Below are 13,762 nucleotides of genomic sequence, written 5' to 3'. Positions count from 1 at the left end.
GGTGGAGGTGGAGACATGAACAGGAAAACCTGGAACACAAAAACACAACATGAAACTAAATAAATAAATGAAGGAGAAACTACAAATAGGACAATAAGGATTAAAGAAAACTAAAACTAAACAGAACCTGACACCATGGTGTAGAACGGGGGTTTTCAATCTTGGGGGCTCAACACACTGGGAGGGGGTCACCAGATACCTTCAAGAAACCAAAATATATATATATATATATATATATATATATATATATATATATATATATATATATTAACAATTTAAGCCCATTTTTGTGTATTTTTTACCTTTTTCTGCAGCGACACCAAACTGTCCATATTTTAACCCTTGGAGCATCTTTGTGACCAAAAGTGACATTTTTGGTGTTTTTATTTGTTTTCTCAATATTCTGGTAATTTTTAAGGCTCGTATTACATTTTGCCACTATTGGTTTTTCATGTTTATTTAAATAATTCTGAAGTCTTGAGTATTAGAAATGTATAGAACATGAGATATATGATACATCATCCTGACATTTAGTACTCCCATTGTAAACACATAGTTTTCATATACTATAATCATGACATATCATAATGTTTTTTTCAAATAATACCTAATAGATCAAAGCCTCTACCTTCAAAATAAAGGCCAAATATGTTTTATGTGTAATGACCTCCTACCAACCAGAGAACATGTATTAAGTTTCAGTGAAGTTCTGGATTTATTATCTTAAATATAAGTATAAAAAAAGTGTAATATTTTCTTTAAAGCTGTCATTGTGTCAAAAATAATAACGCATTAAATTGAATTCTGCTATCGATTAATGACATCGTCAAGTCTGTAATTATTTCATCACAAATATTTCATATATATTTAGTGTTTTTCCTGCAGAAAAACTTGAAGTTTATAGAAACATAAAAAGGGTTTGAAATGTATAATACATTTTATATCTATGGATTTAGAACAGAAACTTTAAGGCCCAAGTTCATCATTACTTTTGATTGATTTTTATTCATTTTTAATGCACATTTTAACATTTATATCTATGAGAAAACTGTTTAGAACCTCCACTTTGTTTATACATTTTGATCTGATCATCCATCATAATTCAAACACTTTTGTGTCATATTTCTGCTTCTTTTAATGTATTTTTGCTACATTTCTCCCATTTCTGACACTTCTACATCACATTTTAATGACTTTTCTACACATTTTTTCCACTTTCCAGACATGTTCATCACTTATAAACCATTTCTACCACTTTTACACCTAATGTCACATATATTTACCCATAATTGTCACTTTTAACCTCTTTTCACCAGATTTCATGATTTTTTTTTTCCCAATTTAACCACATTCACCATTTTCCATGGACATTATTTGCCAGTTTAAACAAATTGTTCCAATATTGATGATTTTTACCACTTTTTCTGTCAGTCTGTCACTCTAATTTCAGGGTCGTGGGCTGAACAGGTTGAGAACCACTAATGTAGAGTGCTTTAATACTGTTTCAGTTTACTTTGTTAAAATGTTTTTTTTAGAAATATATGATCACTTTCTCTGCAGTCCTAATTGGAAAATATTCATCTAATGTTATTTATTCCAGCAACACAAAATGCTCTAGTTCTAATCACTGACAACTGAAGACAAATAAGGCAATAATACAGACACAATAATGTTAACATTTCAGTAAGTGAGTCACTAATCGTACACAGAAATAAAATGTGCACAGAACATTACTCTGAGTGACTGTAATGTGTTTGGAAACTAATATTAATAACTTGAGTTTGTAAAGTCTGCTTTAAATAATGCTGCTGAAGGCTTAAAGCTGAGTTCAACATGTAGGGGGAGTATTTTAGTAAAAACACATGATCCCCAATTAACACAGTGTAAAGTGCAGTTTTTAAACACAATCTAAAACATGTATTTAATACCATCTGTCTCCTCTGCTCATTGGTCCCACTGGTTCCATTCACTCATCAATAAAACCAAGAAAAAGAAAGAATTAACCACCTCGATACAGATCCACTAATTATAGTCCTCAGAACTCTGGCATCGCTCCCAAATGTTTACGGGTTTTAGTATCACCCATCCCATGAAGCCTGTGTGTGTGTGTGTGTGTGTGTGTGTGTGTGTGTGTGTGTAATATATCTGTGTGTGTGTGTGTGTGTGTGTGTGTGTGTGTGTGTGTGTAATATATCTGTGTGTGTGTGTGTGTGTGTGTGTGTGTGTAATATATCTGTGTGTGTGTGTGTGTGTGTGTGTGTGTGTGTGTGTGTGTGTAATATATCTGTGTGTGTGTGTGTGTGTGTGTGTGTGTGTGTAATGTGTCTGTGTGTGTGTAATATGTATGTGTGTGTGAAATATGTCTGTATGTGTGTGTGTGTGTGTGTAATATGTCTGTATGTGTGTGTGTGTGTGTGTGTGTGTGTAATATTCCTGTGTGTGTGTGTGTAATATGTCTGTATGTGTGTGTGTGTGTAATATTCCTGTGTGTGTGTGTGTAATATGTATGTGTGTGTGTGTAATATTCCTGTGTGTGTGTGTGTAATATGTATGTGTGTGTGAAATATGTCTGTATGTGTGTGTGTGTGTGTAATATGTCTGTATGTGTGTGTGTGTGTGTGTGTGTGTGTGTAATATGTCTGTGTGTGTGTGTAATATTCCTGTGTGTGTGTTTAATATGTATGTGTGTGTGTAATATGTCTGTGTGTGTGTGTGTGTGTGTGTGTGTAATATGTCTGTATGTGTGTGTGTGTGTGTGTGTAATACGTCTGTGTGTGTGTGTAATATTCCTGTGTGTGTGTGTGTTTAATATGTATGTGTGTGTGTAATATGTCTGTGTGTGTGTGTGTGTGTGTAATGTGTCTGTGTGTGTGTAATATGTATGTGTGTGTGAAATATGTCTGTATGTGTGTGTGTGTGTGTGTAATATGTCTGTATGTGTGTGTGTGTGTGTGTGTGTGTGTGTGTAATATGTCTGTGTGTGTGTGTAATATTCCTGTGTGTGTGTGTTTAATATGTATGTGTGTGTGTAATATGTCTGTATGTGTGTGTGTGTAATATGTCTGTGTGTGTGTGTAATATTCCTGTGTGTGTGTGTGTAATATGTATGTGTGTGTGAAATATGTCTGTATGTGTGTGTGTGTGTCTGTAATATGTCTGTGTGTGTGTGTGTGTGTGTGTGTGTGTGTGTGTGTGTGTGTGTGTGTGTAATATGTCTGTGTGTGTGTGTAATATTCCTGTGTGTGTGTGTTTAATATGTATGTGTGTGTGTAATATGTCTGTGTGTGTGTGTGTGTGTGTAATATGTCTGTATGTGTGTGTGTGTGTGTGTGTGTGATATGTCTGTGTGTGTGTGTAATATTCCTGTGTGTGTGTGTGTTTAATATGTATGTGTGTGTGTAATATGTCTGTGTGTGTGTGCATGTGTGTGTGTGTAATATGTCTGTTTGTGTGTGTGTGTGTAATATGTCTGTGTGTGTGTGTAATATTCCTGTGTGTGTGTTTAATATGTATGTGTGTGTGTAATGTCTGTGTGTCTGTGTGTCTGTGTAATTTGTCTGTGTGTGTGTGTGTGTGTGTGTGTGTGTAATATGTCTGTGTGTGTGTGTGTGTGTGTGTGTGTGTGTGTAATATGTCTGTCTGTGTGTGTGCAATGTGTGTGTGTAATATGTTTGTGTGAGTGTGTGTGTGTAATGTGTCTGTGTGTGTGTAATGTGTATGTGTGTGTGTGTAATGTGTATGTGTGTGTGTGTAATGTGTATGTGTGTGTGTGTGTGAGAGAGAGGCTTGAGACTTTCAACATGGCTGCTGCTTGGTTCAAAGGTGTGCAATGTTGGATATGTTTGGACTGCAATGAAACCGTTCAACCACCGGGAGCTTTGCAGAACAGCTCAATATTGACAGGTAGTCATGGTAACTCAGTATTAGTTGAAAGCTGCGTAGAATCTATATGAGTGAATGCACAAAGGGCTTTTAAGAACAACTAAACTAATATCCTAAAAAAAAAACATGTCACGTGTGCACCAGGGCCAATCACTGGAGATCCCACCCCCACCCCCACCCCCACACCCAATGTAACCAACTTTAGCAGCTTTCTCGCTAAATCTGGCAACTTTTCAGATCTTCTTGGTGACTGTTTTTTTAAAAGCTACTAGCTACAAGTCGAGCTACTTTTCCCGGTGTTATTTGATACTTTTCTGATGTTTTTGTCAGACTCAGACGTGACGTGAAAGCACGTATCGCTCTGCAGTTACTGTCCCTAACGAGCAGCCGTAGGCCGTGAGCCCCTCCCCCAAAGCAAAGCACTCACAGGCTGTCACACAGCCCTCCCAGCTACACCCTGACCCCCACAAGGTTAGGAAGTAAACCAACATTAAGAAAAATAAACAACAACCAAACACCCCCCCAAAACAATTTAAATAAAAAAACAACTTAACTTAATAACTTAGATGATTGGTTGTGTTTGATCACATTGTTTATGTGAGGTTTTTGTGTTGTACAGAAATATTCAGCTTCATTTAAAAAGTGTAATATGTATTTTTGTATATACTGTATGTTTTAACTTTGCAGTTTTTTTCATTTTCAATTCATATTTTGTTCAATATTGTCATTTGTGTTTTGATACCACAAATAAACGCACTAAATTATTTGAAAAACACACAAAATAACTGAACTACACAAGTTTAGTCCCAAAAAACAACTACAAAAAACAAAAAACTAAATAAAATGCAAAAGTTTATAAATTGACATAAAAAATGACTCCTACAACAGAAAATCACGCAAAAACACAAATTGACGACAAAACCACATGAGAAAAAAACAAAGGTACAAAGAATGACAAAAAATAGACAGAAAAACATAAACTGACTCCAAAAACACATGATTACAAAATAACAAGAAAATAAACAAAAACCCAACAAAAACACACACACCCTTTGTTTTAGTGTTCTTGTATTAATAATCATATTGATCATTATTCTAATGCTGACATGAATGTTGATAACGTGGCCCTTGGATCTGATACAGTCTGTGATAAAACGATCTGCTGTTTGTGCTGCAGCTGCTGCTCAGGCCACATGGGGGCAGTATTGAGCCATCATAAAGGGGGTCTACCCATGCATGTCGACATGGTTACATTACATTATATTATATTATATTATATTATATGAATTTAGAGTGAGGTCACAGTTGATTTTTATAAAAACCTGTGATCAAAACAAAGGAGAAAACAGCTGCTTATCACACATTAGCAGAGAGACGTTCCTCTGCCAACTGTGTGTGTGTGTGTGTGTGTGTGTGTGTGTGTGTGTGTGTGTGTGTGTGTGTGTGTGTGTGCGCTCTTCTAAAAATGTGCCTCGACATCCAGATAAAACGTGTGTGATACCAAATAATAATAATAATAATAATAATAATAAAATAACCTTTCATTGGGAGGGGATCGTTAGATGCCTTCAAGAAACTATGAATATATATATTTTTTTAACAATTTGAGAACCATTTTTTCTTATTTTTTACCCTTTTTTTTACATCTCCACCAAACTCATCTTATTTTAACCTATTTTCATCACTTTTTCTTGCCATATTTTTGCTCCTTTTAATGTATTTTTGCTACATTTCTCCCATTTCTGACACTTCTACATCATATTTCAATGACTTTTCTACACATTTTTTCCACTTTCCAGACATGTTCATCACTTATAAATCATTTCTACCACTTTTACACCTAATGTCACATACTGTTTGTTGACCCATTATTGTCACTTTTAACCTCTTTTCACCAGATTTCATGATTAATTTTGCCAATTTAACTACATTCACAATTTGTCATGTCCATTATTTACCAGTTTAAAATAATTGTTCCAATATTGACACTTTGAACCGTTTTTAGAACTTTTGAACTTTTTACAACTTTGAAACTATTTCTGTGATTTTTAAAATCCCATTTCATCACCTTTTCCACCATTTTTGGTCACTTTGAACTCATTTCATTAGTGATTAAAACCATGATTTACATCTTTAAGATGACTATATACCAAAGGTGGGCCACCTTTTATCAAAGCGAGACCACAAAAATGTGTTTGTTTTATCAGAGGGTCACATGATCAACATTCATGTCAGCAGTTAGATAGACTAGTACAGTGCCTGTCGGAAGTATGCATTCATGTGGGAGCTTAAGTAAAGTGGTCAATTATGGCCAAATGAGAATATGTTTGAAGGTTGGATGTACATAGAGGTGTACATACTCTGTACTCTGTAGTGTTATAAAGGGCTTTAATTGCCGGTGCAAAATGTGGGTGCAATTTTCCTGGTTTAATTCTATGGGACATGAACATGATGAATGTGTTTGTTGTTTTTTTTACTCACTTTTATATTTTTTTGTTTGATGTATTTTTCTGTAATGTATGTTTTTTGAAGTCATTATGTATATTTGTGTATCTTTCTGTTGTGTTTTTGTGCATTTTTTGTACAATTGTTTTTGGTTGCCATGGTAGTGTGATTCAGGAGTCATTTTGTGAACTTTTTGTATAAATATTGTTTAGTTTTTTTGTTTTGTTTTACTAATTTAGTATATTTTTTATTATAAATAAATACCGTGTGTTCCTGTGAAATGTTTGAGACGCTGATAACCAAACTCCATAGACATTGTAGCGCCAATCAGAAAAACAACAAAACTGCGCAAAACAAAACATAAAGCTCCAAACTACATGAGTGAGTAAGTAAATTAAAGTTTTAAAAAAAAACAAAAATTGTTTACCTTTGAACCGAGTGGTCAGAGCTTAGCTTCCATGCACGACACCACAGAGAATCTGCAGTTTACCAGATGGAGAATTGAACGGGTTGAGGTCAATAAAGACTCTCGTGAAATAGTGCGTTAGTGAATAATTACACAGACAGTTATATGGTCTAAACAATGGGAAACTTGTCTGTAAAAGACTCACCTGTGTCTGATGGTTTCAATGATCTATTCAGAGACGTGATGACAGCATGACAGGCACAGAGATGGAGACGGAAGAGGAAGTGGACATTTTTTTTTTTTTAGAGGAAGTGGACTCAGTGACCGGCGACTTAAAGGAAGTTTGGGATCACAGGGATAATTTTAAATAACCATAAAATATTAACTTAAATAACTTTTAGAGGTACAAAAATGTTTTTAATATTAACTGCGACACAGTGACGTCATAAACGTGACGTCATGAACCCGGAACCGGAAGTAGCGTGCGCAATATCACGCTCATTACAGAGAAGGCCATAATCCTAAAATAAACGTTTTGCTACACCAAATTACTCCGAAATAACAGATGCACACAGATGGGCTCTCCCTCCACCTTAAAGCATAGCTGATCAGCTGTCTCCAGTGTTCACAGACATTTTAACACCTCACTGGAGACATGCACCGTACCAGCCTGTTTTAAGGTCTCCACCATCGTTCCTGTCCCTAAAAAGCTGAGGATCACAGGACTTAATGACTACAGACCCGTCGCTCTGACATCTGTGGTCATGAAGTCCTTTGAACGCCTCATGCTCTCCCACATCAAGGACATCACTGACCCCCACCTGGACCCCCTGCAGTTTGCTTATAGATCCAACAGGTCTGTAGACGATGCTGTAAACCTGGCTCTCCACTTCATCCTCCAGCACCTGGACTCCCCAGGCTCCTACGCCAGGATCCTGTTTGTGGACTTCAGCTCTGCTTTTAACACAATAATCCCAGCTCTCCTTCAGGACAAGCTTTCCCAGCTGAACGTGCCAGACTCCACCTGCAGGTGGATCACAGACTTCCTGTCTGACAGGAAGCAGCACGTGAAGCTGGAAAAACCATCTCTGCTCCAGGACCATCAGCACTGGATCTCCTCAGGGCTGTGTTCTATCTCCTCTGCTCTTCTCCCTGTACACCAACAGCTGCACCTCCTCTCACCAGTCGGTCAAACTCCTGAAGTTTGCAGATGACACGACCATCATGGTCTCATCTCTGATGGAGACGAGTCTGACTACAGGTGGAGACAGACCGGCTGGTGTCCTGGTGCAGCCAGAACAACCTGGAGCTCAACGCTTTAAAGACAGTGGAGATGATAGCAGACTTCAGGAAGAACCCAGCCCCCCTCACTCCCCTCACCCTGGGAGACTCTACAGTGAGCTCTGTGGAGTACTTCTGCTTCCTGGGGACCATCATCACTCAGGACCTCAAGTGGGAGCTGAACATCAGCTCCCTTATCAAAAAAGCTCAGCAGAGGATGTACTTCCTGTAGCAGCTGAAGAAGTTCAGTGTTCCAACAAAGATGATGGTGAACTTCTACAGCTCCATCATCCAGTCCATCCTCTGCTCCTCCATCACCATCTGGTACGCTGCAGCTACGGCCAAGGACAAGGCCAGACTGCAGCATATCATCCACTCTGCAGAGAAGGTCATCGGCTGCAATCTTCCCTCCCTCCAGGACCTGTACCCCTCCAGGATTTTGAGGCGTGCAGGAAAGATTGTGGCCGACCCCTCCCACCCCGGTCATAAACTGTTTCAATCTCTCCCTTCTGGTAGGAGGTTTAGGTCCATCAGGACCAGAACCTCCAGACACAAAAACAGCTTCTTTCCCTCTGCCACCATCCACATGAACACACCCCCAGTCACCCACTGAACCCCCCCCCCCCCCCCCCCCCCCCCCACCGATCACCACCTCCATGATGACATTATCTGCTGCACTGTATATATATATATATATATATACAGTTATTATTTATCCTATTTATCCTATTTATCATTTGTTCTCTATCCTTTATTTATCCCTCATCCTTGTTTCTTTGTTCTTTGTTTTCTTTGTTTTTGTGCATTTTTTTGTAAATTATATGTTTTTTTGGTGTTCTTTTGTCATTTTCTGTAATTTTTGTAAATTTTGTTTTTTCTTGCAATGCTGTAATTCTTTGTATTTCTATTAATGTATTCTTGCTCTTGTTTTGTGTATTTTTCTGTCTTTTTGTACATTTACTTTGGGGACCGCATAAAATCAGACCGAGGGCCACATGTGGCCACTGGGCCGCCAGTTTCCTATGTCTGTTATATATTATGGCCCAAATAATAGGAAACTTCCTGGATAACAGTGGGTATTATTCCCTGTCTCTGGATCCTTTATTTTGGGGTCACGGGCTGAACAGGTTTAGAACCACTGATCTAAACATCATTATTCTGTTTTCATTTATTTGTTCTGAGTTTTTTGTTCAAACTAATTGTTTTTTGTATATGGAAGAAGAAAATCAAGCAGGATTGTTGGGGACAGATGTTGTTTATGTCCAACATTGTGTAGCACAGGATGTTCTCACTAAAGGTTTTTAGAAAACACTGTGTTTGCTGTTTAAACTACATCTCAGAGCAGAAAGAAGGTCAGAACCTATGGATTCAGGAGGATTTACAGCGTTCAGGATGGTGAACCACTGAGTGGAACTGAGGTGACCTTCAGTTCACGACAGAATTGATCTAGTGATGTTCACCTCTTTGTTCACACGACCACATAATTAACACACAACTGTAAGTCATGGAGGAAGGAAAGCATAAACAACACAGACAGGCCCGTGATGAAGAGCTCCCATACGTTCATCATCACTTCTATACTAGATATTGTGAGTTTATTTTCTCCACATCATAAACAGATTTTACCATTATCTGTCGTGTTGACTGACAGGGTCACAAAAATCTTGTCATATTACTTTTTAAATAATGATAATGACATTTAATAGATTTATTTTCATCAATTTTTATGAATATTAAGCCGTACAAGCTGAACAGAGTACACGCCGTGCTATCGCATATCACAGATAAATATTTTACTTTTATTGTTCAATATCAAAGTGGAATAATTTGTGAAAAATTGCATTTTTTTTTTTTTTTTTTTTTTTTTTTTAGTTCTTTTAACCACAATTTACAACTGAATAATTTTGTAGTTTACACAATGATTCCTGTTTTCTCTGTCCGAAACGGATGCTCTGAAGGGCCGGATTTGGCCCCTGGGCCTTAAGTTTGACACATGCGCGCCATACAGTCATGGATTAAAGTATTGGCATCCTAGTTGCAATTACAAATGTTTTTTGGCATACAAATGTTTATTTCCTTTATATACAATGAAAAAACACAAAAAAGCCAAAAAATTACATAATTTTACCCCCAGAAAATAAAAATAAAAATGGACAGAAACAAATTGTTTGCATCCTTTTTAAACTGTGGATAAATAATTTTATTTCAAGCATGTGATGCACGTTTAAACTCAGTAACAGGTACTGTAAAATATAGAAATCACAGCTGAAAACACACAATCTGAAACAGAAATATTACTTTCACTTTCTCAAATATATATAATCTTTTTGTGGGTTTTTTTTTCTCTTAATTTTGTATGTTTCGTTCAATCATTATGTGTATTTTTGTTGTCAATTAAAACCTTAATCTGTTATTTTTGTGTATTTTTAGTCGTCTTGTGCAACTTTTGGGTTATTTTGTTGGTTTCTGTTCACATTTCAGATTTATGTTGTGTTATTTATGTACTATTTTATATACGGAATAAAAATAAATAAATAAAAATGATGAGTATGTTGGTTTTCCTTTCCTCTTTTGTGTATTTTTCTGTTATTTGAGTGATTTAGTGTATTTTTGTTGCCATTTAGTAAATTTGTTATTTATGTTTTATATTTTTGTGTATTTCTTTTTAATCATTGTGTTCCTTTATTTTGATTGGCTGCATCACGCTCCTGGATTTCTAAAGCTTAAACACAGATTCAGGAGAAGGTTCTGTGGTCCACTGTCCTCTCACAATGCTTTGAATTACAATATACTCAAAGATTAGCGTGGATTTATGACCAAATAACAGCAAAAAAACCTGACATACTGCAGCTTTAACCATAGAACAGCCAAGTGTCATCCATGGCTTATAGAGCACCTGTGAGGAATAAAGATGGAGAGAAGATTTTTATTTTGCATTAGTAACATCCAAACCATCCACTGATAGCGCATCATCAAAGCGCATCATCAAAGCGTATCATCAACGCTCATCATCAAAGCAGTAATGAAGCATAACGGAAGGAACGATAAGGAAACTGGGTGAAGTTGGCTTTGCCCTAAATGACTGTTTTCCTGACTTTATTGCCCCATGTACCCCTCAGCTCATGTTATACATTATTTACATTTACATCGTCTAAACTCTTTCCTGTGTCTCGTCCAAAATTAACCTTGAATTTAGGACTATTTATTCATTTATTTCTGACGACACACAAATTATTATTGATGAATGAGAAAAAAAAGTTTGTGTAAAAAAAATATCTATAATGTTAAAAAATAAAGTACCCCTGGGGCACACGCACCCCAGTTTGGGACCCACTGCTCTAAATTGATCCAAAACGCAGCTTTGAATTATGATGGGGTTAAAAGATCACGCTGTATAAACAGGGAGGAGGGAACAAACCATTTGATTCATAGACATATACAGTAAATGCTGAAATGTGATTCAAAAATGAATAAAATGTAACCAAAAATAATGATGAACTTGGGCCTTGAAGATGCAGTTAAATGGGTTTGATTTTGTCTTGTCTTTTCTGCAGCTTGAACTGAGTGAGTTGATTAACCCCCCCCCAACACACACACACACACACACACACACACACCTCCACAGGTGAAGCCCATCTTCATTAAGGTGTGACTGCATTAGTTCAGCTGCTGTATTGATTATTAAAAGTCATTTATTTCCACCTTCCTGATACGTTTTCATTGGCTCCAAACTATCAGTGGAACATCTACGTCTTAAAGCAGCTTTGTTTTATTGACACCTGTACACACACACACACACACACACACACACACACACACCCCACACACACACACACACACACACACACACACACACACACACACACACACCCCCCCACAAAAAAACAAACCCCACACACACACACACACACACACACACACACACACACACACACACACACACACATTTTTAAAGAGTGTTTCCTTAGAAATGTGGAAACTTTCCTTTCACTGGTTTAATATTATTGGTTAGTTTTTCTTCCATTCTCCATGAATAAGGTTTGTACATTAGTTCTCCTGATGCTCCATCTTTAGACAACCACTTAATGTGATAAAACTTTTAAAGGATGGTCACAGATAAAATTCCACAATGACTTTCCATGTGACCACACTGTCTACTTTTATTGGTTTTTACCTGTGAAGTTATTTCACCTTCACTTCCTGTGTGAGCAGCTTATGGACACGAGTCAACAGACAGATCATAGAGAAAGATCTACATCTAAACATCCAGTAAAACTGTCAGTCTGCAGCTGTTTCCAATGAAAGGAAGTCATTCGTTCACTATTAATCAACAGACAAGGATTCACTGTAAATGAACACAGCAGCATGTTATGAATTACTGACATCAGATAATCAAAAACACACCAACCCAGTTAAAGCAGCTTTTATGACAAATGAAAGGCAGTCGCTCTAATGATTCGTCAATAATTGGAATAACTGGCTTTTTCTCAAATTACAGGAAGGCCATTGGGACACGACCCATTTAAACAAAGCGTCTGCAGCTGCTCACAATCACTGGGCGTCACAGGTGTTTAAAACCCTAATTTAGACAGATGACTGGGATTTTACTGCAACAAAGCTATGGGTAGAGTTGAACCTACAGCTTCTACTTTAATCCTTTAGATCACAAGCAGGAAACTAAAGGCCCTCGGTCAAATAGATAAGCAGTGATATACAAATTTGTGGAAAAATCACAACAAAAAGACAAAAAAACAAGAAAAACACTAAAAATGACTCCACAAACCCACAGCACTAACAAACAAGCAAAACAACAACAAAATACACAAAAATTACTCCAAAAAACACAAAATGACAGCACAAATACACAATATGATTCCAAAAAATATATATTGTACAAGAAAAATACACAAAAGGACTATAGAAATGCACAAAATGCCTCACAACGAACAAGACAACAACAAACAGACACAGAATAACGGAAAAACACAGAAAAATACTTGTAAAACTTTTGTTTCCTATATTAATGCTCAGATTGGTGTTTATTGTAAATGATGACATGAATGTTGATCATGTGGCCCTTCAAACAAACACATTTTTGTGGCCCCTGCTGTGATAAAAGTTGCTTCTGCTTTAGATTGTGGCCGTCCATTTTGGGGCCCAAGGGCCAAGGTTTGCCTGCAAACGATAACTAATACTGTACAGTGATGAAAAACCTTCCTGTAAAGCATCTTTGAGTTTTCTTTTAAAAGTATGATATAAAACTAATTTATTATTATTAATAGTATTATAGTTGAGGTCTAATTACATTGTTAATCTCGAGTTTTTAAGGATTTTTCAAGGCAGGGAAAATGTAGTTTTCTGATCATATGGGCTCAGTATTTTGTGTCCCATTTTGTTTAATTTATATTTTACTAAGACATTTAGATGTTTAATAATTTTATGTCATAAAACACAAAAAGGAAAAGCGTTCTTCATTTCTATGTTAGTGGCACGCTTGCCAACCTTGAGACCTCAAAATTAGGGAGATTTCAAAAGAGCGGGGGGGGGGGGGGGGGGGGGGGGTTGTAGTTTGCTTTTGAAAGAGAAAATGAAATAATTCAATTTCACAGTGTTTTTTTATTTGAAAACCACATTTTTGCAGGAAAGGAGTGCGTTAAGGGTTGAATTGTCCATCCGTGTTCTATTCTCTGTCACTATCTTTCTAACCATGCTGAACACCCTCTCTGATGATGCATTGCTGTGGGGCAC

The sequence above is a fragment of the Gouania willdenowi genome, chromosome 14 (genome assembly GCF_900634775.1).
Source record: "Gouania willdenowi chromosome 14, fGouWil2.1, whole genome shotgun sequence".
In the NCBI taxonomy this organism is placed as follows: Eukaryota; Metazoa; Chordata; class Actinopteri; order Blenniiformes; family Gobiesocidae; genus Gouania; species Gouania willdenowi.
Note: the sequence above shows the minus strand (reverse complement) of the source record.